This window comes from Gossypium hirsutum, chromosome A12 (assembly GCF_007990345.1).
Source record: "Gossypium hirsutum isolate 1008001.06 chromosome A12, Gossypium_hirsutum_v2.1, whole genome shotgun sequence".
NCBI lineage: Eukaryota > Viridiplantae > Streptophyta > Magnoliopsida > Malvales > Malvaceae > Gossypium > Gossypium hirsutum.
Window position 1 is genome coordinate 6,558,158 of NC_053435.1, and position 9,444 is coordinate 6,567,601.

The 9,444-nt window shown below is 36.3% G+C and overlaps 1 non-coding gene across 1 annotated transcript; it reads left to right on the forward strand.

Annotated features, from left to right (window-relative positions):
• The first annotated feature begins 6,548 nt into the window (after positions 1–6,548).
• LOC121211703 (small nucleolar RNA R71) lies at positions 6,549–6,655 on the forward strand. Its single transcript, XR_005906922.1, has one exon. It is a non-coding gene; the product is annotated as a small nucleolar RNA R71 (small nucleolar RNA).
• The last annotated feature ends 2,789 nt before the right edge of the window (positions 6,656–9,444 follow it).

A 9,444-nucleotide genomic window follows, 5' to 3' on the forward strand; every position in this document is an offset into this window, starting at 1 on the left:
TAAGACCACGTCTGGGACGTTGGCATCAATATATGTGTTTTCGTGTAAGACCACGTCTGGTATGTTAGCATCGATATATATGGTTACGAGTAAGACCATGTCTAGGACATCGGCATCGTATTTGATTCGTGTAAGACCCTATCTGGGACAGTGGCATCGATATGAGATAGCATGTAAGACCACGTCTGGGATGTTGGCATTGTTCGATATATGTGATTACCCGAGTATCTTATTCAATCCCTAATGGTTCAACGGGTAATATCAAGACAAGATCGAATGTGAAATCAAGCTAAAATGTCAGGTATGTGTTAAGTTAAATGATTTAAAAGACAAGGTAAGTATATATTTGATATGAACAAGTGAAAATTTCATTACGAATCTGAGAATTATATATGTTTATGAACTTATATGTTTTCGGTCAAGTTAATATAATTACATATTGTTCATGCAATGGTATAAGAGTTTTAAGCATGAAAAATGTGTATTTGATTATATATTACTTAATTCGGTCTAATTGATTCAATATTAATGTTCATTTAATGATTTATTTGCTTATGACTTACTAAGCTACAATAACTTACTGTGTGTGTTCTTGTTTACCTCTGTTTTATAGATTTTGGATTCAAATTACGAGCTCGGGGATCGTCAGCAAAGTCTATCACACTATTAACTGTCTTCAATATTTTTATAAGTGAACTTTCAAATCTATGGCATGTATAGGCTGGATTACTCTTGAGATGATTGATTATGGTTAATGTAACCTTGAGCCATGCAAAAATGGCTTAATACTTTGTTATGCTCGAATTTAATGGTTCGTTTTGATGATGGTTATGCTTGGTTGTGATTTTAGTGTTTTGGCCCTTATATATATTCATGTGAATTATGGTTGATTATAAAGCTAATAGATGTATAAACATTCGGTCTTAGTTTGAACTTATATTGAAAATGTATCCAAGGTATATGATGTTTGTGGAGTTGGTTTGTGTTTCGACCATAAGATATATAATGGTTGATAAATGAGCCAAGGTATATCATGTATTAGTTAGGTAATAATCAAGATATATGCATAGGGTATATTCGATGTTCACTTATGGTTTCTATTAATGATATGTATAAATCGTGATTTGTTTGGCATGGTATGTCTAACATATTAGGATTTGGACTTTATAATAGGAAATTGGATTATGGTAAAAGTTATGTGCTAATGTATTCATTTATGATTTGTTAGTTGAACTCATATATAAATATATATATGTATGCACTTATATTATGGATGATATATGATGAATAGTGATTTGTGCATTAGTAAATCAAGAAGATTATATGAGTTTTATGTGAAGTAAAAATGTCCAAATTGGTCAAAAATAGATTGGTTGATATATGCATTTTAGGTATGATAATTGGCATGTAAATTGAGTGTACTCTAAGTCGTTACTGGTGTTATAAAATGGTTAACTATATATAGATGATTTGGGCATAATTTTTAGTATGTCAACTAGGCTTGATATGTTGTATCATTAATGTTCGAAAATGGTCCAAATTTGATATGATTAAATGTGATTCAGGAATTATTTGTTTAATGAAACATGTTTGATCATTTGGTGAAATTATTAATGTCGTATATGCTAATGGACTAAATGCCATCTGATATGTTTTATTTGATTTAACATGTACATGTATAGAATTATGAATTAAAATGTTTGATGTTTATTAGGTATTCGAATATCATTAAAGTGTTGAATATATGATTTATATATATCTATTATCAATTAATAAAATCATGAGTAATATTTAATTGAACATATGCTTATATATATTAATATGACTTGTGTGAATGTGTGAATGTTTAGAATTGTGCTTTTGTTCAATGATGCCTCATAACCCTAATCTGGCGATGGATACAGGTTAGGGGTGTTACACATCTAGGTGACTAATGTGAGTGTAGAGGACTGCTCTGGTGTGTCGAGGAGACCGAAGTGTTGAGCGAGGAAAGTCATGTAAGGGCCTAAACAGATAGGGCCCTTCCTGTAGCGGTTAGTTTGATGGCAAAAGGCTAGAGCTATGAAGTATGCCAAATCAAATATATGCCTGTGCGCTATGCTCTATAAGAAGTAAGTATCGTGAGTGCTAACGACTTCAGTGCTCTCTCTCCGACCTGTCAAAATAGGAGCTAAAAGGGCGCCAATGTACTGTAAGGCCGGAGATAGAGAAGTCGCCTTTGAGTGACTCGCATCATATGGTGTCTAACTCCCTGTAAGTTTAGTCCAACAATGAGATGGAGAATAATAGATGTGCCGATGAAATCGAAAGAAGTTCTCGGCGCTCATGAATTCCTCTGTGTAAAGTCCTATAGCAGCGCTGAAATCGAGAACACTCATCTGACATACCAAACTACTAAGTCGGAATGTGATGGTGCCTGGCTCGTCATGAATCGTCATGACCTACTGTACCAGAAATGTCAAGCAAAACTCCAACGTAAGCTCCATGTAGGTGGGCCCGATGATGGCAAAGAATCGATCCCACGGAGCTGTGGTGATAATGGCGCGAATGTCATCAGCGAGGCGGACCTACTCCAATGTGGCCCAATCGATACAGTGGCCTAGACCGAGTGATCGTGCTCGAAGGAGCTGATATAAATCCTCCTAAGGGCCCACCACAAATCAGAGGTAGGGGTGGCGGGCCACGGTGGAAGCACTCGAGGAGGAAGTTCCACCGGGGCCCTTCCGCCTTTTCAAAGCAAGGACAGCGACCTTACTCTTTCCGCATGTGTTCGTCATAGTGGATCTGTAATAAATTGGACGAACCAACAAGATAGAAATAAGGTAATAGGAAATCATAACCAAAATAAAGCTCAACAATTAGACGAATAAATAAATGGACTTTTAACATGAAAAAATTATATGCTAATACCTACATAAAAACGAAGTAAAAATAAATAAAACTGATAATAATCAATAATGAAAAGAAAAACTAGTAAGAATCAAATCAAAAATGAAATCAACCCAAACAAAATAAATGTATAATCCTGCTGAACGAAACTAAACTGGTATCATGAATCAATTAAATCAATTCAATAACTAAATCAAAAACCATCCCAAAATCCATCAGTAGAAGCAAATAAATAAACAAGAGTGAATAAATCAATAAAGCAATAATAATTAGTCATAATAATAAGTAAGAAATCAATGAAAATAAAAACAAAGTAAAATAAAGAAATAATGATAATAAGAGTAAAAAATAAATAAAAAAAGAAAATGGGGAGGAAAAGAAACCGGCGGTGGGCGGTATGGAGGCGCGACAGTCGATGGGTAAAACAGCGGAGGTCGTGGCTATTGTGGTTTGGTCGGTGCACGAGTTCAGGGTGAGAGATGGAGGTGGGGTCGGTTTTGAGATGGGGAAAATATGGGAAAGAGGAAGGGAGAAGAAAAAAAAAGAAAGGGGCTGCTATTTAGGTAAAGGTGAGGGGAGGGAAGGGAATGGGAAAATGAGGGACATGTGGGCGTGGGTCAGTGGTGGTTTAGGCCGACATGAAAAGGGGGAAAAGGTGGGTTCGACGGTGGTTGTGGGGGCTGTTAATGGTAAGAAAGAAAAGGGAAAGGGAGAGGATAAGCGTATAGGGGAAGGGAAGGTGCGGCGATGGGGGCTTGGGAAATGGAGAAAGAGGAAGACAATAGAGAGAAATGTCGAGCTGGTGGGACGACGGTTGGACGAGTTTGGTGGCCTGACGGTGGAAAATGAGGAAGGAGTTGCGGCAGATAGGGTTGGGTGCTTGGGAGGAATAAGACAAAACAAATCAAAATAAAATTGATTTAGGATTTTTAAAGAGGACACGATCGTGTGAGGTCCGTATTGGGCTACATGGTGGTGTCACACACCCGTATGATCTCCTGTTCAGCCAGTGTGTGATTAATGAAATAAGCCTAATCTTCACATGGCTGTGCCGTACGGCCATGTGAAATCTCCTTCGCTTCTCCCATGCCAGTGTGACCTCTCACACACCCATGTGACTTCCTACACGTATGTGTGTCACGACCATGTCTCGCACACAGCCGTGTGCCTTGCCCGTATAACTCTCTGACTAGTTTTAAATTTGAAAAATTAAGCTCCAGGTTTCACACGTCCTATGATACGCCTATGTGTCTGGGCCGTATGGTTCACATGGCCATGTCACAAGCCTGTGTGGTATAGGTTAGGTCGTGTCCCTGTCGATTTTTAGAAAAATTAAGACCCAGGCTCCATACAGCCAAGGACACGCCCATGTGTCCAAGCCGTGTGGGTCACACGGCTATGTCGCCCTGCTGTGTAACTCACTGTCGATTTTTTTCCAAAGTTTAAAACTAAGTCAAAGGATCCACACGGCTAAGGACACGCCTGTGTGTCCAGGCCGTGTGGGTTTTAAAAATCATTTTTTTAATTTTAAAAATTAATTAATTTTAAAAATACCATGAGATAAAATTAGTAAATTAGGAATGTTAACGCTTGGGTTGCCTCTCGAGAAGCGCTTCTTTAAAGTCTAAGCTTGACTTACCTCATATTCGCACGGTTACGGTGGTTCGCAGAGTTGAAACTCCTCTTTCTCGCTATCAATTTTATTATTAAAATAAGGTTTGATTCGAGTGATATTTACCTTAAAAGTGCTGAATTCAGAATGATTTACCTCGACTATACTGTATAGAAAGACATTAAGTACCGTAAAAGAAGTTTCATCGTTCGCATTAAGCTTTGAAGTGGCAATTCGAGGGTCCATTTTTTCCAACAATACCTGGTCTCCAACATTAAATTGGTTCGTTCCATCCTTAAGCTCGTCCTGGAGTCTTTTCGATTTTGCATCGTGTATTCTCAGTTTCTCCTTGGCATGTGTCCGCCATTCATCTAGTTCATTGATCTGAGGCATTCTTTCTTTATGAGTTGTTTTGTTTTTTATCGTATAAGTTGGACCGTGGCTCTATCCTGTTTTTCCGAGGTGTTTCCTGCAAAGAATGTTGAGCCATAAGGTTACTCATATTAACAAAATTCGTATAATCATTTCGATCCCTAGATATCCTAACAAAATCACGAGCTTGGAGTTTAATCGTATCGTCACCTACACGAAGTATTAATTCACCTGTACCTACATCAATGATGGTTCTAGCAGTTACTAAAAAGGGCCGTCCTAAAATTAAGGGTACATTACTATCCTCATCCATGTTTAAAACAACAAAATCAATTGGGAATATATATTTATCGATTTTAACAAGTATGTATTCAATAATACCCCTAGGAAATCTAATGGTTCTATCTGCCAATTAAATGCTCATCCTAGTTTGTTTGGGTGTCCTAAGACCTAGTTGTTTAAACATTTTATAGGACATGAAATTAATACTCGCCCTTAAATCAGCTAAAGCGTTATTAACACTTAAATTACCAATTAAACAAGGAATAGTAAAACTCCCCAGATCTTTCAATTTGTTGGGTAGTTTATTCTGTAAGATAGCTGAGCAAACTGCATTTAGCTCCACGTGCAACGAATCATCTAACTTCCGCTTGTTTTCTAAAAGCTCCTTTAAAAATTTTACGAAATTTGGCATCTACGAAGAACTTCAATATACAGTAAGTTAATATGCAACTTTTTCAAAAGTTTAAGAAATTTACCAAATTGATCATTTGTGTGGTCTTTCTTTGTTGCATTTGGGTATGGCACATTAGGTTTATACTCCTTACTTACCAATTTTTGTTCGTTTTGGCTTACCCTAACCTTACCTTGACTTACCATACTTCCTTGCCTTAGTTCTGGTTCAGGATCAACTAACCCTTTTTCATCTCGAACCGTAATTGCATGAAGCTGCTCTCTTGGGTTAGTTTCGGTGTTCCTAGGCAAGCTGCCTTGTGGCCTTTCTGAAATCAGCTTAACAAGCTGACCTATTTGATTCTCGAGCCCTTGAATCGATGCTTGTTGATTTTTGAGTGTGGTTTTGGTGTTTTGGAAATAGGTTTCTGGCATCGAAATAAATTTCGTCAGCATCTCCTCAAGGTTCGGCTTTTTCTCTTGCTAGTACGGTTGTTGTTGAAAGCCTGGAGGGGGTTGTTGTCTTTAATTTCTTTGACCACCCCATGAGAAGTCGGGATGGTTCCTCCACCCTGCATTATAAGCGTTACTATAGGGATTATTCTAAGGTCTAAAATTATTACCCATATAGTTGACTTGTTTGCTCTCTATGCTAAGGTTGGAGGATAGACATTTTGGATTGTTCATCCCTCCTCCATTTGTATCGCACTGCATCATCAGATGTACCTGTATAGAACCATATAAACCATCAATATTTTTATTTAGAAGTTCTACCTGATTCAACAACATGGTGATCAAATCTACATTGAAAACACCGGATGCTTTCATCGGCTTCGTTCTCATGACTTGTCACTGATAATTATTCAGTGACATCTCTTCTATAAACTCATAAGTCGCTTTAGGTGTTTTGTTATTCAGAGTCCCACCGGCGGCTGTGTTGATCAATTGCCTAGTAGAGGGGTTCAAACCATTGTAGAAGGTTTGAACCTGTAGTCATAAAGGTAACCCATGGTGAGGACACCTTCTCAATAAATCCTTATACCTCTCCCATGCATCATATAAGGTTTCTAAATCCATTTGCACAAAGGAAGAGATATTATTCCTCAGTTTAGCTGTCTTAGCCGATGGAAAGTAGTTTAATAAAAATTTCTCGGTCATTTGCTCCTATGTAGTGATAGACCCTCGTGGTAAGGAGTTCAACCACTGTTTAGCCATATTTCTTAATGAAATGGGGAACAACCGAAGGTGAATGGCATCGTCAGAAATGCCATTATCTTAAAAGTGTCATAGAATTCCAAAAAGTTAGCCAAATGAGTATTTGGATCTTCATCTTGCAAACCATCGAACTGAACAAATTGTTGGATCATCTAAATGGTGTTCGGTTCAGTTCAAAGTTATTTACAGCAATAGCATGTCTCACAATACTCAATTCAGCCCCAGTTAAATTGGGCTTAGCATAATCCTACATAGTACGAGGAGCAAGATTTGCGGATACTACAGGAGGTAGCTGATTATTCTGATTTTCAGCCATCTCCTTAATAATATTAATGATTTCCTTTTGCTCTTCCACAGTACTTTGTTGACTCTGCTCGCTTTTCTACGGTTTCTGTAAGCTGTACTGTCGATTTCACTGTTAAATACGAGAGGCCCCAACGGGTTTCTTCTAGTCATATACTAAAGGAACCTGCCAGAAGCAAACAAAAGAAAAATTAGAAAACAAAATTAAACTAAAAATAAAAATAAAATGCAATAAAAGTAAAAAATGGCTAAATTAATAAAATTTAGTGTTCCTAATATCTTAGTCCCCGACAATGGCGCTAAAAACTTTATGATGATTCACTTAACTAACTAAAATCACGACAAAAGCAAACACACATATCGAATAGCAGTATAGTTATGGTGAGTTGTGAATATCGTATCCACGAGGACTAAAAGTACTAGTAATTACCATCTTTTTATTATTTAGCCCATAAATTGAAGGATTGTTTTTAATCTAAAATTAAACTAATTACTAGGGACGCAACAGAGAATTAAGTAAGAAAATATTCGAATGAACTAATGAAAGAGACAATACCCAGGAAAAAATCCACCTAGACTTCACTTATTATTCTGAATCTAAATTAAACGATTTATTCACTTGCCTTGATCTGTAGAAATCCCTAAATTATATTAATATCTCTTTCGAGAGTAAAAATAACTAACTCTAGGTTGATTAATTGAAATCTCTTTCTAATTAAAACCCCTATTGTCGTATTAACTCGACCTATGGATTCCCCTATTAGATTTGACTCTAATATGATAGATTTATTTCATCCTATTTCTAGGATTACATGCAACTCCACTCAATTATGTCAGATCTACTCTTAAACAGGGACTTTTGCTCCACTGAAATAAGTACATCAATCATGAATTAATATCCTGAAAACATTAAAACATGGAATAAGTACACATAATTGAGATCAAGAAATCAAGTATTTATCATGTAATTTAGAAATTAAATAACAAAATCCATCATAGGTTTCATCTTCCCTAGGTATCTAGGAAATTTAGTTCATACTTTGGGAGGAAAGCATCTCAAAATTAGGAAAACAACAAAACATAAAGAAACCTAAAAACTTCTAGATAAGTTGACTGGAGACTTTCAATCTTAAAGGAGATCCAGCTTCTGAGTTGATTCCGACGGCGTTCTTCGAGTAATTTCTTTATTCTTCTCTGCGTCCTCATTTAGGTCTTCTTCTAGTGTGTTTTTATAAACTTTAGAATGCTCAAAAACCCTAAAAATTGGATTTTTCTGCGTGTTTGGGAAACAGGGAGCGATATCGACACGGGCTGGCACATGGTCATGTGGCCAGCCCGTGTGGCTCACACAGGCATGTGCTCATCCCTTGTGGATCCTAAAAGTAGCTCGTTTTGTTCAATTTTGGCCCTTTTGGCTCTTTTTGTTCCCTTATTCTCTCCTAAGTATAAAAACATGAAATTAAAGGATTAAGAGTATCAAATTCACTAAATTAAATAATAAACCATCCAAAAACGCATCAAGAATGGGATTAAAACATGTTACTTTTATGGTTTATCAACTTTATATATACTAGATGGGCTTTGGTGTTATATATAATGAATGGGGTTGTACATATATATTATACATGGTTTTTGTTTTATATAAATATATAAATTGATGGGATTTTTAAGGTATGCTAAAATTTGACGTCACAAAGGTCACTAAATAGGTATGTATTTATATGTAATATATATTCATATATGGATATGTAAAGCTTGCGAATGGATATAAAAAAATATTATAATATAGATTTTTATAACATGTGAATTTTATTGATAGTGTACATCTATACATGCAGGAACCCGTCAGTGAATTATGGGATTTATGATATTGTGAGTTTTGATTAGTTTAAAATTATATTATTGTGAAATGTTAAGTGCGAGCTCGACAGTAACGGTAGCTAGTTATATTGCGTAATAAAATGTGATTAATTAGATATATTGGCAATGTAAACACTTAAAACCATTGGATATCATTGGCATGCCATAGGATTGTGAGTACTTACCCTTTTTATTATGTGTTGGGCATTGTGGCTCGAAGATAGCGTTGGAGAGATAAGGAAATGTTGAGCATAACTCCATTCACTGTAGATGGTGTGGTGTGTTTGGAGAGTGTGAGCATACATGCTACACTTACATGGAGAAGCGTACAACTTTATGAGTCACGTGGTCTGATTTGGAGATATATTTCTCCAATGAGTATATAATTTGATTATGTTTCATATTCACAAATTGCCAATATATCACTGTATTATGTATGAAAATTGTGTTACATGTGAATTGTTCAAGTATGTTCAAATCCTTACATGTTTGGTGAGTATACTTGTGTTGTATGACTGTGT